General features: G+C 38.6%; 1 pseudogene; it reads left to right on the top strand.

The window, feature by feature from the left end:
- Window positions 1–11202, top strand: part of LOC131499207 (UPF0711 protein C18orf21 homolog) — a 142529-nt pseudogene extending 131327 nt beyond the window's left edge.
- The last annotated feature ends 1363 nt before the right edge of the window (window positions 11203–12565 follow it).

Genomic DNA, 12565 nt, shown 5'->3' with positions numbered 1-12565 from the left:
CAAATCCGAGAGACCACCAAGGAGCCGATACCGATGCAAACACACGAGGGTTTATTTGCAAGCTCGAGCTTGGGCCCAAGTATACCTGACACAGCGGAGCAGGGACTTGGACCCCTAGGTTAAGAGGCGTAGCAGTTTTATAGGGACCAGTGGCCAATGAGATTGTAACACACACAGAAAGTTGCATAGTCATGTCAGTCCACATACAGGTGGCCAATTGAATTACAATTTACCCTATAGTAACTGTTTGAACTAGCCTATCACTCTGGTCAGAATTGGCGGGCAAAAGGCAGGGTTTACATTCTTTGGCGTTTAGGGGTTCCGCATTCTTATATGAGCTGGTTTCCAGTAAGGGTGTGCTCAGTGGCTTGACTAGGGTGGGGAGTGTCTTAAGCAATAAGTAGGTCATGTGGATGTTATACATGAGATGGTGGGTGTAGCACAAAATGGAGTTAGTCTTGCTCTGCTTGTCCAGGGGTAGGGGACTTTTGTTAAATTTCTTGGGTCCCACATTTCTCATAAGTAGTGTGTGGCAGGCAGAATAATGGCCCCCCAAAGATATCTATGTCTTGTTTCCCAGAACTTGTGAACACATTATCTGGAAAAGGGAAATTAAAGTTGCAGATGGAATTAAGGCTACTAATCAGCTGACCTTAAAACAGAGAATACACTGGGAATTCTCAATGTAATCACTGGGATCTTCAAATGTGGATGAGGGAGGCCCAGAGTGAGTACCAAAGTGACGTGGTATGAAAAAGTCATATATGGACATTGTGGGTTTCCAAGATGGAGGAAGGGGCCATGAGCCAAGGAATGTGGACAGATTCTGAAAGATGTAAAGTCCAAGAAAACAAATTATCCCCTTGACCCTCCAGAAGAAACACAGCCTTGCTGACACCTCAATCTCAGCCCAATAAGATCCATTTCAGATATGTGACTTCCCGAACAATTATAAATCTGTGATATTTTAAACTCTCAAGTTTGTGTTAATTTATTAAAGCAGCAATAGGAAACTAAAATAGAGTATTTAAATAGTACTCTCTATTGTGAAAGGCAAATGGTGTGAGAAAGGAAAAGAATTCCGCAAATTGTTAGTATCTGTTCATGAAGGAAATCACAAAAGACCTGTAATTTTATACAACTCTTCTTTCTTAAGTATTTATTTATTTTTGAGAGAGAGAGAGAGAGAGAGAGAACACGAGCAGGAGAGGGGCAGAGAGACAGGAAGACAGTGGATCCAAAGGGGGCTCTGTGTTGACAACAAAGAGCCCGATGCAGGGCTCAAATCAAACTCCCAAACCATGAGATCATGACCTGAGCTGAAGTCGGATGCTCACCCAACTGAGCCACCCAGGTACCCCTATATAACTCTTCTTAAAATTACATAGTAAGAAATAATTTGAATGGTATATTTATTTTAATTGCTATTACAGTTCTTCCATTTATCAGAAAAATTATTTAGTGCTTATGGATGTATCTTCCACTAGTATTGGAATAATTCACCCCATGTAAAGCTACTCTTTCTTTCTTGGATAATACCTCTTTCTCATCAGCTACCAGCTGGCATGAGCTTTGTGTTTTGATACACAAAAGCCATCTAAAAGATCACCTGTACTTATAAAAATAAATTCTTGTTAGATAGTATAGGACAAAGAAAACTTTCCTCGATCCTCTTAGGATTCCTGGCTGGGCCTGAAAATTAAACTGACAAAAACAAATGAACAGGATAAAAATGTAAGTATTTATTTAATCTAAGTTTTGCCCTACACTAAAGCATTCATAAGAAAATGAAAGACCTGAATAAGCAGTTAAGCCTGAGTTTTTATACTAGGTTTGATAAAAAGTCAACAATGATGGGAATACTTGATAGGGCAAAAGGGTATGAGCTAAAAATAGTAACTGGAGGAAACTGAGCAAGGCCTGTTGGTACGGACTTCCTCTCAGCATTCCTCCATCTTGGCAGATAAGAGACAGTTTCCTCTGGGTGTAAGAAGGGCACCTCTCACATGAGGATCTTAGTACCTTCTTCAGGAACGAAGGGAGAGGTCACAAAGTCCTTTCTGTACCAGCTATTTCTCAAATTACTTCAGCTTAAAATTTGGTGTCATATTTTGGGGTAGTGTGTTCTGAACCCTGTCAATTGTCCAGCAGGGAAGAAAAAAGACACAGAATCACAAAATGGAAGAGCTAAGAAACCTTATGTGACCTAGTTTAACTTCCTTAGCTTATCAGAAAAGCAATCAGGATTCAAAAGGTGGAATTCTCTTCCCAAATTACATAATCTGGGGTAGAAGTAGCTTTAGAATACTGGCCCAGATCTTTTAATAGTGCACAGTGCCACCTATATGGGTCATTCAAATCAACCTTTGTTAACCCAACAGGTATTTATTGAGCACTTGTCGGTATGTTGGGCACTTGCCTTAGGCACTGATTATGCAATGAGAAGCAAGAGAGACAACTACATAGTTACTATGTAGTTATTCATATAACAGAGATAACTATGGTAACTACTTACTATAAGTTAATAGTTCATTGGGAGCAAACAGTATCAATAAACAAGCAGTGTTCTATTGAAAATGTAACATATTCATGTGATATAGAAGGACTAAGGGCCATCTCAGAGAGCTGATCAGCAAAGAGCTTTTAAAATAGCTGAATGACAACAAAGAGCCAAGCAGAATGGGAAATGAACATATCAGGCAGAGCGTCAAGGTTGTGGAGGAGAAACTTAGTTCTGGAGGAATGTACTGAAAGCCAGTAAGGTGGGAACTTAGCAATGAGGGTGAGTGGGTAGATGGGAGATTTAAAAAAAGGAGGGGAAAACTAGGTTCAAGTTCTGAAATCATTTTGTGTTACATGTAACTATGGTCATCTCTACTTATATTTGCATTGACTTCCATGTTAAGATGTGAAACAAAGCACCTAATATTATCAAGTAAATATGAACTCAGATCTATCCCCCTGCTTCATGAAAAAGGCTTAGGTTCAAAGAAGTCAAATCAATAAAATATGATTGGATTATTGGCACTCATCAGTGACACTGTGCTAGGTTTTATAAAGTAAAGGCTCATAAGAGCTCTTCAAGATAGAGATCACAGGGGCGCCTGGGTGGCGCAGTCGGTTAAGCGTCCGACTTCAGCCAGGTCACGATCTCGCGGTCCGTGAGTTCGAGCCCCGCGTCAGGCTCTGGGCCGATGGCTCGGAGCCTGGAGCCTGTTTCCGATTCTGTGTCTCCCTCTCTCTCTGCCCCTCCCCCGTTCATGCTCTGTCTCTCTCTGTCCCAAAAATAAATAAAAAATGTTGAAAAAAAAAAATTTAAAAAAAAAGATAGAGATCACATATTTAACTAAAGGAAATTAAAAAAAAAAAAAAAGTCAGGTGTTTCTTAGCATGAGAGAAGTCAATTAGTATTTCCCGAACACACACTATCTGCCAGGCACTCCAGTAGGTGCTTTACCTACACTATCACTATTAATGCCCCACTAAACAACTGCATGTCCCAAGCACTTTGATGTTAAGTCAGTGGCTCAAGATTGCACTCTTAGGAGAAGAAAGGCAAGTATACACTGGTCTGTCTGCCTCCAAAGGTCACACTTTCCCCATTAGGCCATGTGCCACTCACATTGAGCAAAAGATTCCCTACATAAGTCACATCACCTCATTCTCTTCCTGTATGAAATGACATGCTAGATGATCTCAAAAATCCCTCTTACCTCTAACATTCTGTGATTCCGTGATCCTATTACATTGGCACAGACTGTCCTCTCCCATTCTTGCAACCTCTGCCCCTGGAAATTTCCTCCTCCACAAGTTGTACTGCAGTTGCTACCCACCAATGAGGAATGTTTCCTTCCACCAAGAAATCAGATTCTTGCCTACACCTGCGCAACACCAGAGAAAGCAAACCAACTTCCCCCTGCTGGCAAGGGGAGCACAATAACGGGAGTCTGTATTAGCTGACCATGTTTCTCTCCCATTTATTTCCTGCTCACTAAATGACTATCAACCATGTGACAGTCATTCTCAACCATGTTTGTGGGTTGAGACACCATGATGAGGAAAATTCACAGATCAACTTAAAGTACTGTTCTCAGCAGCTTAATTTGCAAATGTCAGTACTTCCCTTCTCCATACTGGGCTCACCTTTTTCAATTCTAAGTCAGATAGCAGCAAATACAAAATTTGCTTCTAAGCATAAACTGTTTCTGGGGAGTATAGTTCTCTGCCTCACAGACTTCTCACCTGAAAAATAAAATATTCAATGGCAGATGATAATTAAGTAAGTCAAGTTTCAAGATTTGGTGTGTAGGTAGCTAATCATTTTTCCTTGATATTAAACAAATTATACTTAATATTCTGGAACAAAAATTAAATATTTGAGTGTAAAAGTCATTATTTGTTATATATTTAATTATTAAGAATAAGGTGCATCATAATGAAAGAATCAGTTCTGATTATTCTGTAAGGCAACACTAGGACTAAAAAATTCAGTGTTTCTTCTATATACTGCTTTCCTTGATGTGTACAGAAGTTTTTCTGTGCTCTGGGAAAATCCTATGTGTCTTCCAAGTCACCACTTGTAGTAAACAGCTGCTATTTTTGCCTGCTTAGCATCCTGCAGGTGGGATTTCCTTTAGATATCACTCTACTTCAATGCTCTGTGCAGTGGTTCAGGTGGTTCAAGAGGATTATAGCTCCAGATCCAGGAGCAAGTGATGCCTTGCCAATCAGCATACATCCTCCTAATAGTGATGGGCACATAACCCAAGTCTAACAGAGCTTAATTCCTAGTTTGCTGCTGGAGAATTCAAGATAAAAATGATCTCTTCCCCTGGAAAATGTCTATCAGTCTGGAACCATTGGGAGCTATCTTGCCAACACATGTAAGAGTTTACTTGAGCACAAACCAACATAAGAGAGTAAAGAGGCAGAGAGAGTTTGGTAAGTCTTGGTGATGAAATCTGAACTCCTGGATCCACCTGCACTAAAGCCCACTTGCACTTTTCAGGTAGTTGAGACATCATTCCCTATTTGTTTATATTAGTTTGTGTTTTTTAGTACTTGCAACCAAAAAATGTTGAAATATCCCGTTTTATACAATGTTAACGTAATATCCTTCAATCATTAAAGGTCCATGAAAGTCAACTAAGTTTGTCCATAGAAAAGATACACAAGTACTCTTAGAGAGATAGGATTCTTTCCACCAAAAGAAAATGTGTTTACAGAATTACTCTAGAAGAACTACAAAGCAGTATCTACATTCCCATCACTAGCAGCAGCAGAAAATTATGGCTGTTCTGTTAAAATAGAAGTTCCTCTATCCCTGATCTCATCCCTCATTTTCATTTTAAAATAAAATTTTGGGGTACCTGTGTGGCTCAGTCGGTTAAGCATCTGCCTTCAGCTCAGGTCATGATCTCATGGTTCATGGGTTCAAGTGCCACATCGGGCTCTCTGCTGTCCATGTAGAATACACTTTGAATCCTCTGTCCCCCTTTCTCTCTGCCTCTCCCTCGCTTGTTCTCTCTCCCCCTCTCAAAAATCAATAAATAAAAATTTATTTAAAATAATTTTCTTTGAAAGAGAGAGAGACAGAGTATGAGTAGGAGAAGGAGAGAGAGAGAGAGAGAGAGAGAGAGAGAGAGGGAGACACAGAATCCAAAGCAGGCTCTAGGCTCTGAGGTGTCAGCACAGAGCCTGACACAGGGCTTGTACTCACAAACCATGAGACCATGACCTGAGCCAAAGTTGGATGCTTAACTTTCTGAACCAACCAGGTGTCCCCCATTTTCATTTTTAATAAGTCAACAGCATGTTTTCTAAAAAGGTATTCAAATTATGTGTATACATACTATATCCTCCCATGTAAAAACAGAAAGCCTTCCCACTAGAGCACTTTGTCTTTAATTGTACAATGTGGAAATTTTTATTTTTCAGTCTTTTGGGAACAAGAATATTACAGACTAGTACACGTAACTGTAAAAACAACCTGAATCTGGATATCTCAACAAGCAGTGAGATCACAATCCATTTGTAGAAAAATGGGCTGATAGACAAAAGCGAGTACACAATGCCATAAAGGCAAATCCCACATAGTCCACCCAGGGGAATATTTCAAAAGATAACATAGAGAACAGATGGGGAAAGTGGTGGACATAATCTGATAACATTAAGTAGATCACAAAATAACAATAATGACACCATGCATATATTAGGAAAGGCCTGTTCTCCAACAATCACAAAGTACTTTTCCAACTCCTAGGTCAAACACCAGTAGTCAGAACTGATAGTGAAAAAGCATGATTCTTATTTTTCCTGTATTACAGACCTGAAACACTCACATTCTAAGAAATTGGCCAAATGGAGGCATGCATTGTGGAATATCTCTGATTAGACATTAAAAGACAGCCACTGGAATAAAACATGCCAGGGAAGAAAAGAACACATCAACCCACACAAGAAAGGAATCCATTTTGTTCAACAATTATATTGGTGTACAAATAATGTATTTTTTAATGTACTGTAATGTAATGTATATTCCTGTAGTAACCACAAGGAATGGCCACCACATAGGAAATACTATTTTTAAGTAGTAATATTTAAAATTTTGTGACATTAACTTACCATAAGATTGGAATTTCCTGACCTAAAGGGAACTTCTTACTCTGGGGGAGAAAAGTAGCATATGGATTTATGCAGAAAACTTCACAGTGGGAAATGTAGTTAGCATAAAAATATAGATGATCCAGCTTCTATGAAACCAAGTTGAGCTACTGTGCCTACCTGTGGTTCAGAGTAGAATAGGAATACATGTAGGACTTCTGAGCAGGAAATTCTTTACTTGCAGACCCTATTTTCTAGTGGCCTTGGTAAGGTATGTTATTCCTGCACACCCAGAATGGCACCACCTCCAATTTACGCACATGAAAGAAAGACAAATTCAATAAATTAGGTATGGCCCATTCAGGATTCACAGCTAAGATCCAGCTCCATAGTCACTTACATTTGTAATTCACTTTGCTTTCCTAATCTTGAATCCCCCGGGACCAGGTACCATTCTCAGACCCAGGTACAACTGTAGTCTACAGCACTCACCCCTAGGTAATGCCAAATTTGTCCAGGAAGTTGTACTGGCCTTCTGCTTTTGCACAACCATGTGCCACACTGAGAGCATGGCCTTGTTTCCTGAATGCCTATTAGAGGCACAGACATCATGACTCGTTCTCAACAGTACCTCTCTCTGATGCCTAAAACTGCCTTGCATACTCTCAGCACTGACTCTATTCTCTATCAAATGAGCAGCCTGGAATCAAGACACAAAAAGTGGCCAGGAGCATGCTCGGCAGGCATCAGCATGGAAGATGCTCCAACATTGGAAGGGACTCAACATGTTCAGTGAACTGCTGGGAGATGACAGAGTCCATTTAGCAAGGGAACTTATAAAAATCATCATCATCATCTCCAACCTGAGCCACTCATACTCACATAACCGACATTAAGGTGTTTGAAATCCCCAAAATTCCAGTGTTATTTTATGTTACGAACACAGTTTCCAAGTAAAACATAAACTTATGTAAATTTCCTTTTACAAAAATGTAAATGTTTTTTAAAGAATTTTCAACACATGAATTCAAGCAAAGTGAGTTTGGTTTTTTGCTTTGTGTTCTTGATTTGTTTTGTTTTAATTAGGAAGATCCATTTCCATTTTCTGAGCATTTGGGTTAATTGTAGCTTAAAATTATGTACATATTATAGTTATCTGCTGAATTATAGAACATCCAAAACTTAACACTATACAGCAACAACCAAGAATCTCCAAAATAAGGAGCCGACAACCAAGAATCACTGAACATTTTAGGAAAACCAACATCACAAAAGAAAAGGCATCAAACAAGGGAAGAATCGACACACGAAGAAGCTGAAACCCTCATACTTTACTGCGGCATAGTAAAATTGTGTGGCCACTCTGTAAAACTGTCTGACAGTTGCTCAAAATGTTAAACCTAGAGTTACCATATGAGTTAGAAATTTCACTCCTAGGTATATACAAAGGAAAATTGAAAATACATGTCAACACAAAAACTTACAAATATTCACAGCAATACTATTCCTAATAGTCACGTGTCCAACTGATGAATGGATAAATAAAATGTGGTGTATCTATACAACGAAATACTTTTCAGCAATAAAAAGGAATGAAGTTTTGATACATACTACAACATGGATGAAACTTGGAAACATTAACATTACATTAAGAAATCAGCCTTTTGGGGTGTCTGGGTGGCTCAGTCGGTTGAGGGTCCAACTTCGGCCCAGGTCATGATCTCACAGCTTGTGAGTTCGAGCCCTGCGTCGGGCTCTGTGCTGATAGCTCAGAGCCTGGAGCCTGCTTTGGCTTCTGTGTCTCCCTCTCTCTCTGCCCCTAACCCACTCGCATTCTGTCTCTGTCTGTCTCAAAAATAAATAAATATTTAAAAAAATAATTAAAAAAAAAAAAAAAGGAAATCAGCCTTTAAACAAATAATCCAGTGAAGAAATGGGCAAAAGACATGAATAGACAATTCTCCAAAGAAGACATCGAGATGGCCAACCGACACATGAAAAAATGCTCAACATCACTCATCATCGGGGAAAGACAAATCAAAACCACAAAGAGATACCACCTCACACCTGTCAGAATGGCTAACATGAGCAACTCAGGCAACAACAGATGTGGCGAGGATGCAGAGAAAGAGGATCTCTTTTGCACTGCTGGTGGGAATGCAAAGTGGAAAACAGCCTGAAGGTTCCTCAAAAAATTAAAAATAGAACTACTCTACAACCCAGCAATTGTACTACTAGGTGTTTATCCAAGGGATACAGGTGTGCTGTTTCAAAGGGGCACATGCACCCCAACGTTTATAGCCACACCATCAACAATAGTCTAAGTATGTAAACAGCCCAAATGTCCATCGATGGATGAATGGATAAAGAAGACATGGTATTTATATACAATGGAGTATTACTCAGCAATCAAAAAGAATGAAATCTTGCCATTTGCAACTACCTGGACGGAACTGGAGGGTATTACGCTAAGCAAAATTAGTCCGAGAAAGACAAATATCCTATGACTTCATTCATATGAGGACTTTAAGATACAAAACAGATGAACATAAGGTAAGGGAAGAAAAAATAATATAAAAACAGGGAGGGGGACAAAACATGTATCACTCTTAAATATAGAGTACAAACAGAGGGTTGCTGGAGTGATATAAAAACAGGGAGGGAGGATGGTCTAAATGGGTAAGGGGCATTAAGGAATCTACTCCTGAAATCACTGTTGCACCATTAATATTTTATACTATATATTTTTTAATATTTAATATTTTACATATATAATGTTTATAATGTATATAAATTGATATATATATTTATACATGCACAAATTATTTATACACACACACAAACATATGACAGAACATTGCATTCATAAAATAAGAGCAGGCAACTATGAATAAAAACAAATTAGAAATGAAATAAGCAAAAATTTGTCACTGAGACAGATCAATGGAACAGAATAAAAAGCCTCGAAATAGACCTACATAAATACAGCCAATTGATCTTTGAAAAAACAGCAAAAGCAGTGGAGTGCCTGGATGGCTCAGTTGGTTAAGTATCCAATTCTTTATTTTGGTTCAGGTCATGATCCCATAGCTCATGGGTTCAAGCCCAGAGGAATGGAATTCCCTCTCTCTCTCTGCCCCTCCTCTACTCCTTCTCTCTCTCTCTCTCTCTCTCTCTCTCTCTCTCTGTCTCTCTCTCTCAAAATAAATAAATAAACAGCAAAGGTAATATAATGGAGCAAACATAGTGTCTTCAACAAATTGTGCTGAAACAAATGAACATCCACATAGAAAAACATAAATCTAACACAGACATTATATTCTTCACAAAAATTAACTCAAAATAGATCACATACCTAAATATAAAATACAAAACTATAAAACTAGAAGATAACGTAGAAGAAAATCTAGATAACCTTGGGAATGGCAGTAACTTTTTAGATACAACATCAAAATCACAATCCATGAATGAAATAATGGATAAGATGAATTTCATTAAAATTTAAAACTCATGGTCTGAGAAAGATTTATCAATAAAAGGAGAAGACAAGCCACAGACTGTGAATAATGATTGCAAAAGACAAATCTGATAGCGCCTGGATGGCTCAGATGGTTAAGCAACCAACTCTTGATTTCAGCTCAGGTCATGATCTCATGGTTCATGAGTTCGAGCCCCACATCACACTCTGCCCTGATGGTATAGAGCCTGCTCGGGGGTTCTGTCTCTCCTCTCTATGTTCCCCCACTTATGCTCTCTCTCTCTCTCACTCTCAAAGTAAGTAAATAAACATTAAAAAAAATAAAAACAAAAAGACACATCTGATAAAGGTATACTATCCAAAATAAACCAAGAATTTAAAAGTCAACAATAGGAAGGGATTCAGAGGTCAAAGTCCAGCAGGCTGCCAGATCCTGGAGTCTCCTATCTTGCAGGGAGCGGCTTCCAGCAGTTATAGCCAAGAGGCAGAAGCCCTACTGTGAGGCTACAGCATGGCAACTACAGGAGAGCTGGCCAGGCCAGGCCCACTATCTCCTCTGGGCCTACAGTTCATCACACAATGATAACATCACTTTTGAAGGAACATGTGCACACTGTTTCCAGTTGCTCATCTTGGATAACTCTCAAGTGTACCTCAAACCCAAATCCAAACTGCCACCCAAAATACATAAACTTCTTAGTGAGAGGCAAGAAAATATACACTCAGTTTTAAAGAAGCAAAAATTGAGAAAAAATACAAAGACCCCAAAAGTGTGTTGATTACTTGTAAAACATGCAACAGAACAGTTAAATATCATGGTGAAAGTAGAAGCTTTCTATCCACACTGAAGAGCAGTCCTACCACTCCTATGACTAAACTTGGCCTGAAGACACCAGAAAGACTCTGAGTTCTACAAACATAAATCATACGTGTGGTTCCAAATGCAAGAGCTCAACCTTGATATTCAGGACACCAACATCTCAACACTCAACACTCACTTGCTCCTCAAAGAGTGTGAGCAAAACTAAGAAACACTTCTCTCAATTAAAAATGTTGCTAGCCAGAGTGAATCCCAAAAGAATTCAAAGGTGGACTTCAGAAATTTCTTACTATCTTTGTAAAGGGTACGCTGTGAAAATAAATGTTTAATGCAACTCTGAAACTAAAGGTAGTAAGAAAAACATCTGTTTTAAAGCTTTACTTATTTAAATACATGGATACTAGGGTTCAGGAGCAAACTTCTCTGGGCATTTTTCAGTGTTTATGGAGAAAATACTTCATTAAAATGAATAATTGAGGGGCGCCTGGGTGGCTCAGTCAGTTGAGGGTCCGACTTCTGCTGAGGTCATGATCTCACAGTTCGTGGGTTCGAGCCGCACATCAGGCTGTGTGCTGACAGCTCAGAGCCTGGAGCCTGCTTCAGATTCTGTGTCTCCCTCTCTCTCTGCCCCTCCCCTGTTCATGCTCTGTCTCTGTCTCTCAACAATAAATATATGTTAAAAAGAAATTTTTTTACATGCATAACTGAAACCTGTCTACCTCATAGGGTGGCTGTGAGGATCAACAATATATGGAAGGTCCTTGTAAACAGCAAAGACATTATGGACATTGAGTGGTTATATTATTATTTTCCTTTCCCTTAATTAGCACATTAGTCATTTTCTTTCATAAGGAAATTGAGACCTTTCTGAGGGGACCTACTCACTCCTTTCTAGGTGTCTGTTATTGCTAATTCAGGAAAAGGATCAAGTGTCCTTGTTTTTCCACAATTATCGGCATAACTGTATTAGAGTGCTGAACATAATTCCTGTTTTGCATGCTAAAGTAAATATATGGATCATTCTTGATTGTAAATCATTCAGATACCCAAAATTTCATATTTTACAACTTTCTGTTGTTCCTAGTAATATTTTATCCTAAGTGGCATTTCATTTGCTCTGGTGAAGACTTATTTCTATGCCTAAAATTTACAGCAAAATATAACATAGTAACAGTTTAACTATCTTAAACCTTTTCTGGAACATAGATATACCAAAATGATAGACTGAGGTTGTATTCAACCTGTCTTTTAAAAATTCTTTCAATAAATAATCTAGATACTTTCAACTACAAAAAAAAAGTCAACAATAGGAAAGCAATCCAATTAAAAATGGGTTAAAGACCTTGACTCCTCACCAAAAAGGATACATATATTAAAAACATGAATATGAAAAGATGTTCACATCATATTCCATATCAATGTAAATTATAACAGTTATGAAATACCACTACACACCTGTTGGAATGGCCAAAATCCAGAACACTGACAACAGTAAATGCTGGTGAGGATGTAGACCAACAAGAACTCTCATTCACTGCTATTAAGACCACAAAATGATACAGCCACTTTTGGAGGCATTTTGGCAATTTCTTATAAAACTAAACATACAATTATCATACAACCCAGCAATCTTGCTCTTTGGTATTTACCCAAAGGAGGTGAAA

Source organism: Neofelis nebulosa, chromosome 17 (assembly GCF_028018385.1).
Source record: "Neofelis nebulosa isolate mNeoNeb1 chromosome 17, mNeoNeb1.pri, whole genome shotgun sequence".
Lineage (NCBI taxonomy): Eukaryota > Metazoa > Chordata > Mammalia > Carnivora > Felidae > Neofelis > Neofelis nebulosa.
The sequence above is the reverse complement of the archived record's forward strand: the minus strand, read 5'-3'. Positions and strand labels throughout refer to the sequence as shown.